Here is a 7,421-nt window from a genome sequence, read left to right on the forward strand (position 1 = left end):
TAATATAATTTAACATGTTCGAATAAGATAATATTTTAATAATTATTCGTTCATCGCGTGGGTACGTATACTAATATATTATAAAGCAGAGGATGAAGTTCAAGAGGAAGCCACGTGGCAAGTTATTGTTAAACTATGTGGCAATTCTTAGGACAAAACTATTAAGTGTTGTAATAAAAAATTTGTAATAAAGAATGTTAAAAATTTAAATTACTACTATATATATATATATATATATATATATATATAGAAAGGTGAAGTAGGGACGACCAAGGGCAAAAGAATTATTTTGCCTTTTGGTAAAAAAGTTCCAGAACTCTCTGGTCTCAATCACCATCCCATTCAATCTTCTCTCTATATTTCTTTTATTGGAAAAGGCTTAAATATGCCACTGAACTATTAGAAATGACTCATTTATGCTATCCGTTAAAAGTTGGGCTCATTCATGCCATCGTCGCTATAAAACTGATCCATCCATGTCATTACTTTTTAACAGTGATTTTCTAAAAAGCTGCTTTACCACGTGGCCTCTTATTAGAGGTCCACGCCATTTTTTTTTAGTTTTGATCCATTAAGAAGAATTCACACACACCCAACCTATCACATTAACCCACTTTAATATTACTCTTAATTTTGACCCTAGATTTAAACATATATATATAACCATTTAGTTTTCGAAAATAAAATTTACACACTTGAATACGACATTTAAAATAATATAGGTTAGAATAATTAATAATTTAAAATGACAAATGAATAAATTGTGATTAAAAATTAATTTATTTTGACTCTCGAAATCTGAATATCATCACATAATTTAAGACGAAGAGAATACCACATAAATGAAAGACCACAACTTTTAATTAGGAAGAATACCTAAAAATCCCTTCTAAATTTGGATTATAAGTTTTATAATTGAATTATTGGTAGTCTTAATTATTTCGTGAATTTAGCTATCTGGTAATCTTTATACTCTTTAACATGGACGAGGCGTAGAACATAACTTTTTTCTGCGTGGGTGGATTCTTTAATATACACATTAAAGATCCATTAGTATACACATAAATAGTGTCTGCGCGAGTAGGTACCAAACAACACTAAAAAAATTATGTAGACTGAAAACATCCTACGTACCTGGATGGTGGTCTTTTATTTATTTTATATTTTTTTAAACTCTAACACGACTAAAAATAAATTATGCTCTAGTCTCGTACACGTTAACGAGTATAAAGGCTACCAAATCCCCAAGTCCACGAAATAATTAAGACTAATAATAATTCAATACAATTTATAATCCAAATTTAGAAGGAATTTTTAGGCATTCTTCCTAATTAAAAGTTGTGGTCCTTCATGTATGTGGTATTCTCTTCGTCCTAAATTATGTGATGATGTTCGGATTTCCAGAGTCAAAACAAATTATTTTTTAATCACAATTTATCCATTTGTCATTTTAAATTATTAATTATTCTAACATATATTAATTTAAACGTAGTATTCAAGTGTGTAAATTTCATGTTTGAACACTAAACGATTATATATATGTTTAAATCTAGGATTAAAATTAAGAGTAATATTAAAGTGGGTTAAGTGTGAGTGAATTCTTCTTAATGGATCAAAACTTAAAAAAAAATTTAAAAAATTTAAACAATAATGTGGACCTCATAAGAGGCCACGAGGTAAAGCAGTTTTTTTTAAAACAACCGTTAAAAAGTAAAGATATAAATAAATCGATTTTATAATGGCTATAAAATGAATGAGTCCCATTTTTAACGGATAATCAGTTATTTATGATAATTCAGCATATATTTTTGAGCCTTTTGACTTTTTCTATTATGTGTAGCAGTTTCTGGTCAAGTTTTCTCAGCTTCAGCTACGCCATGGAGACTTCATCATGGAGAATCGAATAGCTATTACGAGCTTCAGCTATGCCATTGACAAATTTAATGGTATTTCCCTCATCTTTTCCTATCTATTTCTCAGCTCTTGCGTCCAAATTAGGAAAAAGTTGCAATATCTCTTCTTGCATAGAAATGTCATGCTTTTCCTTTATGTTGTACAGTTTTGATTTATATTTACCTGCAGATCTGAATCTCTGCACTTAAAATTTTATTTTTGGTTCTTTCGTATTTTTGGTATCTCCACCTTAATTTTTTATATGGTTATTTCATATTTCTGGACTCCCATTGTGCACTTCAAAGATATTCATGAAAGAAATTTTTTTCCATCTTCATGTTCAAAAGTCATGTAAAGATCTGATTTTTTTTTTATCTCTACAAGAAAAGAGGAAGCATTAGTGCGGAAAGGCAGTAAGTGAGGAGGGAACAATACAAAATATTAATTTGATTGAGTCCAAATATAAAACACTCGCAATATGTTTTTTTTTAATGTGAAAGTACTTGTGTATCCTTGCTCTTTAAAGACTGAAAGATATAGAGGCGCAACGACAAGTATGTACACTGCACACACTACTCTCCATTAGTCGAACTGCCATTACTTCACTTCTCTTATCAAATTCAATCAAGTTGACAGAGAAAACAGGTGGTATGTACCTTCAATTCATTCTTTGGTTGAGTACATCTACGCTCCTAAATGACTTCAGCTTTTGTCTATAAACTGTGAAACAATTTATAAACTGTGAAACAATTTATACTTAGTAGAGCTTCCAGCGGTAGAGAAGTCATGACTTTTCTTAGTGCTGTTTTAACTTACTCCATCATTTCTTCTTACCGTTTACACTTTGCTAATAACATTTTGGGTTCACTGTATGTTCTATTAGTTGGATTTCTTTATATTTGGAGATTGTAGCTGTAGTGGTTCTTTGGTTCTTTAGCTGTATGCATATATCACTCTCTAAAGTTTTGTCCAGATTGTCTTTTTGCACTCAATAATGACATGACAGTCTGGGATAATTAATAAGTAGTTCAGGAAATGGAGGATCCAGCCTCAATCATTTCCCTTTGGATGTTGTATTCTACGTGCAGGGTAGGCTTATTGTGCTGCATTGCTGCTTGTAGTGAATCATTTGCATCGACTTATAGATTATTGTGAAACTTAGCTAATTAGTTAATTAAGGTAGTGTGGATGGTAATCTATTTTGTCCATCAAAATTGGGAAAAAACATAAGTTGTTTGACTAGATGCATATTGGAGGGGTTTCACTCGAAGAAACTTCCCTTTCTTTCTCTTTTTTATTTTTCTTTTATCCCTTCATTGAATTTTGTCTACAACCAATCACTTGCTAGCTGAATTGGTGTAAGAATAGCTGAATTCCACGTGCAGCATGAATGCTCCTCTGATGGTTGAGTTGGAGGGGGAAACTGACCTACTTGAGGTATGACTCTTTTAAAACTTAATGCAGATTGTACAAAATGTCTTTTTAGTGAAGCTTTTAGATTGCCTGATGTCTTTTTGTTAATCTTCTTTTTTTCTAAAAGATTGCAATCAAAGAGCTCCAGGAGAGGAAGATACCCTTCACAATTCGTCGCTACTTGCCTGATGGAAGGCAAGACTAACTTTTCCTTTGCCCGTCTTTTTGAGGTAACGAGAAAGGGGTGATAAACATCATTTGTTCTGGGTAAATTTGTTTTTGTCCAGTAGTTCACTTCCTTTTTTGTTTATGATGATTGACAGTTAATTTTTATGTATCCATATCCTCCGCTTCCTCTTTTTCCTTATGATTAACAGTTAAGTTCTATAAATCTACAGATTACCTGAATCTGTACTGTGCGTGCAGGCCTTATTGTAAGGAATGGACACACCGTATGTGGACACTGCGGAAAAATTTGAGGTGAAAAAAGAGGAGACAAAAAATAATAAAGTAATTGAAATGGAAATGCTGTTAGGTAAGTGTTTGATGCAGTATCGGCAATGAAGAAGGCGTATGTTAGTTTACAAGAAGCACATTGCCCTTAGGATCAGGATAAAATGCGCGTGGCTAACGTGCCTATGGTATCTGAACTGCGAAAGCTTGGAGTGTTGAGGGAAAGATTTCATCGGAAATTGAAGCAAGAAATGAAGTCGAAGGATATTGAGATTGATGATTTGAAAGAGAAGTTGAAAATGGCAACGTTGGTTAGTAGCAGCAATAGTAGTAGGAAGAAAAGTAACATTGCCGCAAAATACGCATTGGAATCTTATGTGAACTGAAAAATGTTCCAAGGATTCAATCACAAGACATTCTACATGGACGGAAGCTTATCGTCACTGCTCCAGCTAGACCAACACCGCCGCGAATGTTTTACACAGTACAGGGACATGAAAGCAATGGATCCAATGGAACTTCTGGGAATTCTCCCAACTTGTAGTTTTAGGAACTTCTCTTTCACCATCCAAGGAGTCAGTTTCACGGGGAGTTTCTTGCGCTAGCAAAGTCTGTTTGGCTGCTGCATTTGCTGGCCTTTTCTTTGGATCCTCTACCAATTCATTTCGAGGCGAGCAATGGATCGGAGTTTCACCCAAAATTGGGTTTTAAGTTTTTTGGATGGAGAGAATCTAACTCCTAGAAAAAGAATTCGTAAACCATATTTACATCATGAATACTTGAAAGAGTAACATATTCTTGTGATAGCCAGTCCATATTTGTTAGTTTTGAAGATCCAAGTGTAGGTGTTCTCAGTGCTTCTACACTGCAATGGAGATGTCGGATCAATCCTACTTCCTACTTTCCCGCCAATCCAAGGTGATTGAACACTGCTGCTTTTCTTTGTTTATATCAAAATATGGTCAGGAAAAGAACTCCAAAAATGTGTTTTTTCTCATTTTAGAAACTTGTTTTGCAGTTCAAGGGTGCATCCACTTGTTATCGCTGCACATCCATCTAATCCGAATCAGTTTACATTGGGACTAAACGATGGTGCTGTAATTGTACTTGAGCAACTTGAGATTGAAGGCAAATGGGGAACCTTACCTCCAACAGAAAATGGTGCTGGGCCAAGCACTTCAGGTGCTGCAAATTCAGATCAACACTAGAGGTAGTGTTACCTCGCTGAAACATGCTGGCAGTTTTTGTTGAAAAGACAAGTGTATGTACTGCATCGCATTGTTTTTCAACATCCTTCCAAGCTTCTAGATTAGCCAGTGTAGTTATAAAAAAGCTAAATTTAGATTATGTAGAGAGTTTGTTTAGTAGAGTTACACCAGTTCACTGATGATAACTTATGGATGTGTAAATATAGTAGGTGGTGTTTTTGCATCAGTAATCTGGAAATCCAAATAGTTGGAGATGAAAAACAATTGTCTTGGTGTTAATGGTTCTTTTTCTCTATACTAAAGAAGGATGATTTCCAGATTGTTTTGTTCCTTTTTACTGAGTGAATTTCTCAAAGTTTATCTGAAATCGGATGTCCAACAATATCTGCTTCAGATTGATGCTATAAACTGATATTCAGACCATACGTACAATGCATTTCTTTTCAAGTAGTAAAAATGTGTGACTAAGTTGCTATCGCATTTCGACTGCAGATATACGGATATAGAATGTCACTGTGGGCAGAGCACAAGGCAACTATAGAGCAATGTTTTGAGCGTCTAGAGAGTCTTGAATGCGTGAGACGGATGAGAGTATTTGGTGAACACAACTGGCCACACTACACGGCTAATGAAGTCACTGAAATGAGAGGCCACCTTCTTAAGTATCTGTTGAAGTTGATCGAACGGGGAGAGTTAAGTTGCTTCATGTTGAGTTTTTTCCCCTCATTCTAAGCTTGTGTGGGGATATTGTTCTATCCTTCCCCTTTTAACAGCTGAGTTTCTGGAGCTCACTAATAACTTAGTTCTTAAGTCTTAACTATGTAAATATCACTGTTAGGTGTTTAGAATGTTCGCCTTCTGTTATAATTCATAACAAACTCTGAATAGCATATAGAAAGTTAACTGGATGAAACTACAGTTATCTGGGCATGCATTTGTTGTCTGACTGCAACAGAACATATCAATAGCATGTACATAGTCTTCTTAGTCTTCTTTTTTTCTTTTCTGATTGCAGCAACAAAATTGTCCTTATTAATTCTGAAACAGGCCCTTCTAGATGTGTACGCCATTGAATGAGAAATAGGAAAATTTGATGGTATAAAACTTGCTCTTGTTGTTGGGCTAGCTTATGGGAGGGCAGTTCATTCACTTGCTCGCTTGCAAAGTACCAAGATGTGAAAATTTACTTAGCATCCCCTGATGTGGTTAAAATGAAGGTATGAGAAAAGATGAAATTTTGATTGTCTTGAGCTGGTAATTAGCATTACCTCTCATTCAATTTTATAAACTTTTGTTCTTTAAACTCAAATGTAATTACACAATGTTATTTTTCTTTGATAACATACGAATTGTTACGGATTCATTTTACGATGACATAAAGGATCATTTCACATCAATGGGGGTTCACTGCGAAGAAAGTGATGATCTGTTGGAGGTGGCTTCTAAATGTGATGTGGTATATCAAACTCATATTCAAAGAGAAACATTTGGAGAGAGGGTTGATTTGTATGAAGAATCTCGAGGGAAGTATATCGTGGATCTGAGTGTCTTAAATGCTATGCAGAAACATACAGTAGTGATGCGTCCTTTGCCAAGACTTGATGAGGTTAAATTCTGTTATATAGTTCGGCATATGATTCCGTTTCTTCTCATACCACAATTATGCTATTTAAATTCCTTTAATGATTCTCTGTAGTTAACTGTCGATGTGGATGGGGATCTAAGGGTTGCTTATTTCTGACAAGCTAAGAATGGTCTTTACATTTGGATGGCTCTTTAGAAGCTTCTACTACTTGTTGGTGACAAATGCAAACTTTCTATATCTGGAATATTGCGAAAACATGCTTCAAGCTAAGTTTTTATATAAATTTTTCCTCCACAAATATGTGTTATCACTCCTTAAGTTATCAGTCAAACTAATAAGCATCATGATGTTGTCAGTGGCACTTCAAAGCAATATGTTGCTGATGATTATGCCAAATGACTGTTGATAGGTTACTAGCAGGTGAGTTTGCTACGAACTCCTAGGAAAAGCTTGAGGTTGTTATGGATTTGGTCAATTTGTATTTCTAATGATGATGATTACCAAAAACTACTTGCAGGCTGAGGATATAGTGTCAAGTTCACTCGCTTGTATGGTGGAACCAGCTTCAGCATCTGGATGCAAACTGGCTGGAACTTTTATATATCTAGCACGAGTGTGGTATCGATTACAGTTTTCCACTCAACCAAATGGTCAGAGGCTGGCAAGAATCGAAAGGAAAAGACTTGAGTTGCGTTGACCTTGAAGAATCTAAAGGCAGTATCCATTCAAGGCCTACTGGATTTGCTGAGTCCTTCACATCAGTTGATTGTATGTAAAACAAGGTTCTGCACTATGTGTAGTTGATCTGATTATCCTATTCAATAAATGTGGATAGCATTTTTATTTGTTTTGTGTGAAATTTTGTTTCT

At 34.7% G+C, this 7,421-nt stretch overlaps 1 long non-coding RNA gene across 4 annotated transcripts; it reads left to right on the forward strand.

Annotated features, from left to right (window-relative positions):
- The first annotated feature begins 1,804 nt into the window (after positions 1-1,804).
- Positions 1,805-7,397, forward strand: LOC107843708. Of its 4 annotated transcripts, XR_007045468.1 has the most exons (10): positions 1,808-1,946; positions 3,242-3,330; positions 3,434-3,536; positions 3,733-4,677; positions 4,778-4,969; positions 5,460-5,674; positions 6,015-6,184; positions 6,349-6,573; positions 6,664-6,972; positions 7,070-7,397. It is a non-coding gene; the product is annotated as an uncharacterized LOC107843708 (long non-coding RNA). The 4 variants fall into 4 exon arrangements; XR_007045466.1 differs by having other exon boundaries at positions 1,805-1,946; positions 3,279-3,330; positions 5,460-6,184; XR_007045467.1 differs by having other exon boundaries at positions 1,807-1,946; positions 4,778-5,020; positions 5,460-6,184.
- Positions 7,398-7,421: the final 24 nt, after the last annotated feature.

This window comes from Capsicum annuum, chromosome 10 (assembly GCF_002878395.1).
Source record: "Capsicum annuum cultivar UCD-10X-F1 chromosome 10, UCD10Xv1.1, whole genome shotgun sequence".
NCBI lineage: Eukaryota > Viridiplantae > Streptophyta > Magnoliopsida > Solanales > Solanaceae > Capsicum > Capsicum annuum.